Here is a 7,831-nt window from a genome sequence, read left to right as displayed (position 1 = left end):
TCAGAGGCTAGTTGTTTAAAGTGTGACTATGTTTTTAACTTTAAAGAAAAATGGTTTCAAAAGTAAGGGGTATGGAAGTTACTCAATGTAATATGGAATGACTTTGAAAATGATGCCTAACTTTTCATATAAATTCATTAAAATACCTGAGAGAAAAGTAGACACCATTGCATTAGTTTCGTGAGTTTATATTTTCAAGAGCTTGCTCAACACAAAAAAAATGTTGGCAGTGACCCTGACAATTATTATAAATCAGCTTTCAGCAGCCAGGTGTAAAGGATGCTGTTTTGAAATAATTTTCACCTGCAGCTAGGAGTGAGCAAATGAATCTGCCAGCACCAATTGCGAGAGTGTCAAATTTTCAGATCAGACTAATATAAGGAAAGCAACAGAGACCAAGATAGTAGCCAACAAGTTGCGAAGAGATTTAGATCAGTTACACAACTGGACAAACCGGTGAAAAATTGTGAGGCATAGATATAGGAACATAGGAACAGGAGTAGGCCATTCAGCCCCTCGTGCCTGCTCCGCCATTTGATAAGATCATGGCTGATCTGTGATCTAACTCCATATACCTGCCTTTGGCCCATATCCCTTAATACCTTTGGTTGCCAAAAAGCTATCTATCTCACATTTAAATTTAGCAATTGAGCTAGCATCAATTGCCGTTTGCGGAAGAGAGTTCCAAACTTTCACCACCCTTTGTGTGTAGAAATGTTTTCTAATCTCGCTCCTGAAAGGTCTGGCTCTAATTTTTAGACTGTGCCCCCTACTCCTAGAATCCCCAACCAGCGGAAATAGTTTCTCTCTATCCACTCTATCTGTTCCCCTTAATATCTTATAAACTTTGATCAGATCACCCCTTAACCTTCTAAACTCTAGAGAATACAACCTCAATTTGTGTAATCTCTCCTCGTAACTTAACCCTTGAAGTCCGGGTATCATTCTAGTAAACCTACGCTGCACTCCCTCCAAGGCCAATATGTCCTTCCGAAGGTGCGGTGCCCAGAACTGCTCACAGTACTCCGGGTGCGGTCTTACCAGGATTTTGTATAGCTGCAGCATAACTTCTGCCCCCTTGTACTTTAGTCCTCTAGATATAAAGGCCAGCATTCCATTTGCCTTCTTGATTATTTTTTGCACCTGTTCATGACACTTCAATGATATATGTACCTGAACCCCTAAGTCCCTTTGGACACCCAAAAGGATAGAACAGGGTACTTTCTAAATGGTAAAAAGTTAAAAACTTTTTACCATTTAGAAAGTACCCTGTTCTGTCCTTTTTTTTATATACAATGAATAGAATAGAATTAGCACAAAGACACTAAGAAGGGGACCTGAAAGTAACACAGACTCAATACTTTCAATGCTGGGACACTTGCCCAAAGCAATTGAAAAAGACTAATAGAATGTTTCGATATGTAGACAGAATGGTGGAGTACAGGTGTACAGAGGATTTGCTAAGGTTTACAATGCACTAGTCAGTCAACACTTGTAATACTGTTCAGTTTTGGTCACCTTATTACAAAAAGGACAAACATCCATTGAAGAGACGAGCAACAAAAATGATCCCAAGTGTAATGGGGATGTGCTATGGGGAAAGATTAGAGCAGTTCAAGCTCTAAAGGTATTCACTGAGGTATATGAAGTATGAAATGGTACAGATAAGGCAAGATCAGCATATTACTTCCTAGTAGGACCAAGTGACGTAAATTTAAAGTAGATATTAGGAAGACTTTTTTACTCATAAATGTTTGGAATAATCTGCTAGGCAAGTAGAGGCAAAGACATTAGAGGTATTCAAATTGTCATTAGATGCTGAGCTGAGTGTTATTTTGACTTCCTGCTTGCAGGATCCATTTCAATTGTTACGTCAATACCAAAAATGGTACAGGAAAACATTACTACTCAGTTCCTTTGCACGTGATCAAGACTTTTGTTTTCCAAACTATTTTATTTATAAGTTGTGACAAAAGGCCTATACCTGAAAAGTTAACATCTTTTCACTTTTCAAATGAAGATGGTTCTGCTATGTATCTCAAAGATTTTCTGTTTAGACTTCAGGTTTCTAGCAGCTACCATTTTTTCTCCCTTTTTATTTGGACTATTTTATTTCTTCGAAAGTAGTTCTTATAAAGGGTATGGACCTTTCTCGTATTTAAATTCCATTTTGTACGTGTTGGTGTTTTGCTAAATGTTGTAATTTGTATAATAATGATTATTAGAATGTGTATTAGAGTTTAATATATGCCATTCCAAAGCCAGTATGATGGTGTAGCATGAGACTACATTTAATCCACTAAATAAATAAGGGCAATTGTTAATCGATCAGGTGTCTCAACTCTGCAAGGGCAGATTCCATTAAAAATACAGTTTCTGGATCCTAGGGGTGAAGGGTTGTGAAACCATTCAGGGAAAAGAGGGTTGTATGAAAACCTGAATTAGTACTGTAAACTGTGCATGACCATGGAGTAGCCTCTCTCTGTCTCTCTCTGTGTGTTCAAACTGCAGCCATGGCTCTATAGCTTTGGCAATCAATCTCTCAAAGCCCAGGCAACTCATTTGTTGATAAAGCTGTTTGTAGCACTGTTCCCTCGCTGATGGCTAAATGGCAAATCAAAAAACCAAGAAAAGTTAGTATCACAACTTTATCTATATAAAAATTAATGGAAACAGCTTTATATGTGCCCCCTGAGGCTCCATGATACATACATTTCCAGTTCACACAGAAAAACGTGACACATTTTGCATGGCTAAGGAGTTGCCATCACTGAAGCGACCTTTTGTCGGAACAAAATCTTATCAACTTGAAACGTTAACCCTATGTTTCTCTCTCCACAAATGCTGACTAACCTGCTGATTGCAGCAGTTTCTGTTTTTATTTCTAGCATCTGCAGTTTTTGCTATTTGTTTTACTGAAGCATCACTGGCAGGTGTATTGGTAACTTTTTTTTATTCATTCATGGGATGTGGGCGTCGCTGGCGAGGCCAGCATTTATTGCCCATCCCTAATTGCCCTTGAGAAGGTGGTGGTGAGCCGCCTTCTTGAACTGCTGCAGTCCGTGTGGTGAAGGTTCTCCCACAGTGCTGTTAGGTAGGGAGTTCCAGGATTTTGACCCAGCGACGATGAAGGAATGGCGATATATTTCTAAGGAATCTTACAACACCAGGTTATAGTCCAACAAATTTATTTTAAAATCACAAGCTTTCGGAGATTATCCCCTTCGTCAGGTGAATGAGTGAAAAGGTTCTCAAATCGCATATCTTATACAAGGCTGGGACAGCATCACACCAATCAAAAGGTGTCGTTGTTATTCAAACAGGCCAGTCACGGTAGCATAGTGGTTATGTTACTGGGCTAGTAATCCAGAGGCCTGGACTAAAATCCAGAGTCATGAGTTCAAATCCCGCCACGGCAGCTGGCGAATTTAAATTCAATTAATTAATTAAATTCAATTAATTAAATAAATTTAAAAAATCTGGAATTAAAATACTAGTATCAATAATGATGGCCATGAAACTACCGGATTGTCGTAAAAACCCATCTGGTTCACTAATGTCCTTTAGGGAAGGAAACCTGCCGTCCTTACCCGGTCTGGCCTATATGTGACTCCAGACCCACAGCAATGTGGTTGATTCTTAATTGCCCTCTGAAATGGCCGAGCAAGCCACTCAGTTGTAAAATCTCGCTACGAAAAGTCATAATAAGAATAAAACCGGACGGACCACCCGGCATCGGACCACTAGGCACCGGACACGACAACGGCAAAACACCAAGCCCAGTCGACCCTGCAAGGTCCTCCTTACTAACATCTGGGGACTTGTGCCAAAATTGGGAGAGCTGTCCCACAGACTAGTCAAGCAACAGCCTGACATAGCCATACTTACAGAATCATATCTTTCAGCCAACATCCCAGACTCTTCTATCACCATCCCTGGGTATGTCCTGTCCCACCGGCAGGACAGACCCACCAGAGGTGGCGGTACAGTGATATACAGTCAGGAGGGAGTGGCCCTGGGAGTCCTCAACATTGACTCTGGACCCCATGAAATCTCATGGCATCAGGTCAAACATGGGCAAGGAAACCTCCTGCTGATTACCACCTACCGTCCTCCCTCAGCTGATGAATCAGTCCTCCTCCATGTTGAGCACCGCTTGGAGGAAGCACTGAGGGTAGCAAGGGCACAGAATGTACTCTGGGTGGGGGACTTCAATGTCCATCACCAAGAGTGGCTCGGTAGCACCACTACTGACCGAGCTGGCCGAGTCCTGAAGGACATAGCTGCTAGACTGGGCCTGCGGCAGGTGGTGAGCGAACCAACACGAGGGAAAAACTTACTTGACCTTGTCCTCACCAATCTCCCTGTCCCAAATGCATCTGTCCATGACAGTATTGGTAGGAGTGACCACCGCACAGTCCTCGTGGAGATGAAGTCCCATCTTCGCACTGAGGACACCATCCAACGTGTTGTGTGGAACTACTACCGTGCTAAATGGGATAGATTCAGAACGGATCTAGCAGCTCAAAATTGGGCATCCATGAGGCGCTGTGGGCCATCAGCAGCAGCAGAATTGTATTCCAGCACAATCTGTAACCTCATGGCCCGGCATATTCCTCACTCTACCATTACCAACAAGCCAGGGGATCAACCCTGGTTCAATGAGGAGTGTAGAAGAGCATGCCAGGAGCAGCACCAGGCGTACCTAAAAATGAGGTACCAACCTGGTGAAGCTACAACTCAGGACTACATGCATGCTAAACAGCGGAAGCAACATGCTATAGACAGAGCTAAGCGATTCCACAACCAACGGATCAGATCAAAGCTCTGCAGTCCTGCCACATCCAGTCGTGAATGGTGGTGGACAATTAAACAACTAACGGGAGGAGGAGGCTCTGCAAACATCCCCATTCTCAATGATGGCGGAGTCCAGCACGTGAGTGCAAAAGACAAGGCTGAAGCGTTTGCAACCATCTTCAGCCAGAAGTGCCGAGTGGATGATCCATCTCAGCCTCCTCCCGATATCCCCACCATCATGGAAGCCAGTCTTCGGCCAATTCGATTCACTCCACGTGATATCAAGAAACGGCTGAGTGCACTGGATACAGCAAAGGCTATGGGCCCCAACAACATCCCAGCTGTAGTGCTGAAGACTTGTGCTCCAGAACTAGCTGCGCCTCTAGCCAAGCTGTTCCAGTACAGCTACAACACTGGCATCTACCCAACAATGTGGAAAATTGCCCAGGTATGTCCTGTCCACAAAAAGCAGGACAAATCCAATGCGGCCAATTACCGCCCCATCAGTCTACTCTCAATCATCAGCAAAGTGATGGAAGGTGTCGTCGACAGTGCTATCAAGCGGCACTTACTCACCAATAACCTGCTCACCGATGCTCAGTTTGGGTTCCGCCAGGACCACTCGGCTCCAGACCTCATTACAGCCTTGGTCCAAACATGGACAAAAGAGCTGAATTCCAGAGGTGAGGTGAGAGTGACTGCCCTTGACAACAAGGCGGCATTTGACCGAGTGTGGCACCAAGGAGCCCTAGAAAAATTGAAGTCCATGGGAATCAGGGGGAAAACTCTCCAGTGGCTGGAGTCATACCTAGCACAAAGGAAGATGGTAGTGGTTGTTGGAGGCCAATCATCTCAGCCCCAGGGCATTGCTGCAGGAGTTCCTCAGGGCAGTGTCCTTGGCCCAACCATCTTCAGCTGCTTCATCAATGACCTTCCCTCCATCATAAGGTCAGAAATGGGGATGTTCGCTGATGACTGCACAGTGTTCAGTTCCATTCGCAACCCCTCAGATAATGAAGCAGTCCGAGCCCGCATGCAGCAAGACCTGGACAACATCCAGGCTTGGGCTCATAAGTGGCAAGTAACATTCGCGCCAGATAAGTGCCAGGCAATGACCATCTCCAACAAGAGAAAGTCTAACCACCTCCCCTTGACATTCAACGGCATTACCATCGCCGAATCCCCCACCATCAACATCCTGGGGGTCACCATTAACCAGAAACTGAACTGGACCAGCCATATAAATACTATGGCTACGAGAGCAGGTCAGAGGCTGGGTGTTCTGCGGCGAGTGACTCACCTCCTGACTCCCCAAAGCCTTTCCACCATCTACAAGGCACAAGTCAGGAGTGTGATGGAATACTCTCCACTTGCCTGGATGAGTGCAGCTCCAACAACACTCAAGAAGCTCGACACCATCCAAGATAAAGCAGCCCGCTTGATTGGCACCCCATCCACCACCCTAAACATTCACTCCCTTCACCACCGGCGCACTGTGGCTGCAGTGTGTACCATCCACAGGATGCACTGCAGCAACTCGCCAAGGCTTCTTCGACAGCACCTCCCAAACCCGCGACCTCTACCACCTAGAAGGACAAGAGCAGCAGGCACATGGGAACAACACCACCTGCACGTTCCCCTCCAAGTCACACACCATCCCGACTTGGAAATATATCGCCGTTCCTTCATCGTCGCTGGGTCAAAATCCTGGAACTCCCTTCCTAACAGCACTGTGGGAGAACCGTCACCACACGGACTGCAGCGGTTCAAGAAGGCGGCTCACCACCACCTTCTCGAGGGCAATTAGGGATGGGCAATAAATGCTGGCCTCGCCAGCGACGCCCACATCCCGTGAACGAATAAAAAAGAAATGTCCCAGTACACTGGATATACATTGTGTCAATTACACAGACAGACAGAGAGAAACCCAAATGGCAGAGAGAGAGAGAGGGAATATTAAAAACATAATTTTTTTTCCCCTTTTTGCTGGTGGGGTAACGTGTAGCGTGACATGAACCCAAGATCCCGGTTGAGGCCGTCCTCATGGGTGCGGAACTTGGCTATCAACTTCTGCTCGACGATTTTGCGTTGTCGTGTGTCTCGAAGGCCGCCTTGGAGAACGCTTACCCGTAGATCGGTGGCTGAATGTCCTTGACTGCTAAAGTGTTCCCCGACTGGGAGGGAACCCTCCTGTCTGGCGATTGTTGCACGGTGTCCGTTCATCCGTTGTCGCAGTGTCTGCATGGTCTCGCCAATGTACCATGCTCTGGGGCATCCTTTCCTGCAACGTATGAGGTAGACAACGTTGGCCGAGTCACAGGAGTATGAACCATGTACCTGGTGGGTGGTGTCCTCTCGTGTGATGATGGTATCCGTGTCGATGATCTGGCATGTCTTGCAGAGGTTGCCGTGGCAGGGTTGTGTGGTGTCGTGGACGCTGTTCTCCTGAAAACTGGGTAACTTGCTGCGAACGATGGTCTGTTTGAGGTTAGGTGGCTGTTTAAAGGCGAGTAGTGGAGGCGTGGGGATGGCCTTAGCGAGGTGTTCGTTGTCATTGATGACATGTTGAAGGCTGCGGAGAACATGGTGTAGTTTCTCCGCTCCGGGGAAGTACTGGACGACGAAGAGTACTCTGTCGGTTTTCTGAGGAGGTCTATGCGATTCTTCGCTGTGGCCCGTCGGAACTGTAGATCGACAAGTCGAGCGTCATATCCCGTTCTTACGAGGGCGTCTTTCAGCGTCTGTTGGTGTCCATCGCGTTCCTCCTCGTCTGAGCAGATCCTGTGTATTCGTAGGGCCTGTCCATAGGGGATGGCCTCTTTGACGTGGTTGGGGTGGAAGCTGGAAAAGTGGAGTATCGTGAGGTTGTCCGTGGGCTTGCGGTAGAGTGAGGTGCTGAGGTGCCCGTCTTTGATGGAGATTTGTGTGTCCAAGAAAGAAACCGATTCTGAGGAGTAGTCCATGGTGAGTTTGATGGTGGGATGGAACTTGTTGATGTTATCGTGTAGTCTCTTCAGTGATTCTTCGCCGTGGG

This window comes from Heptranchias perlo, chromosome 28, assembly GCF_035084215.1.
Source record: "Heptranchias perlo isolate sHepPer1 chromosome 28, sHepPer1.hap1, whole genome shotgun sequence".
Lineage (NCBI taxonomy): Eukaryota > Metazoa > Chordata > Chondrichthyes > Hexanchiformes > Hexanchidae > Heptranchias > Heptranchias perlo.
The sequence above is the reverse complement of the archived record's forward strand: the minus strand, read 5'-3'. Positions refer to the sequence as shown.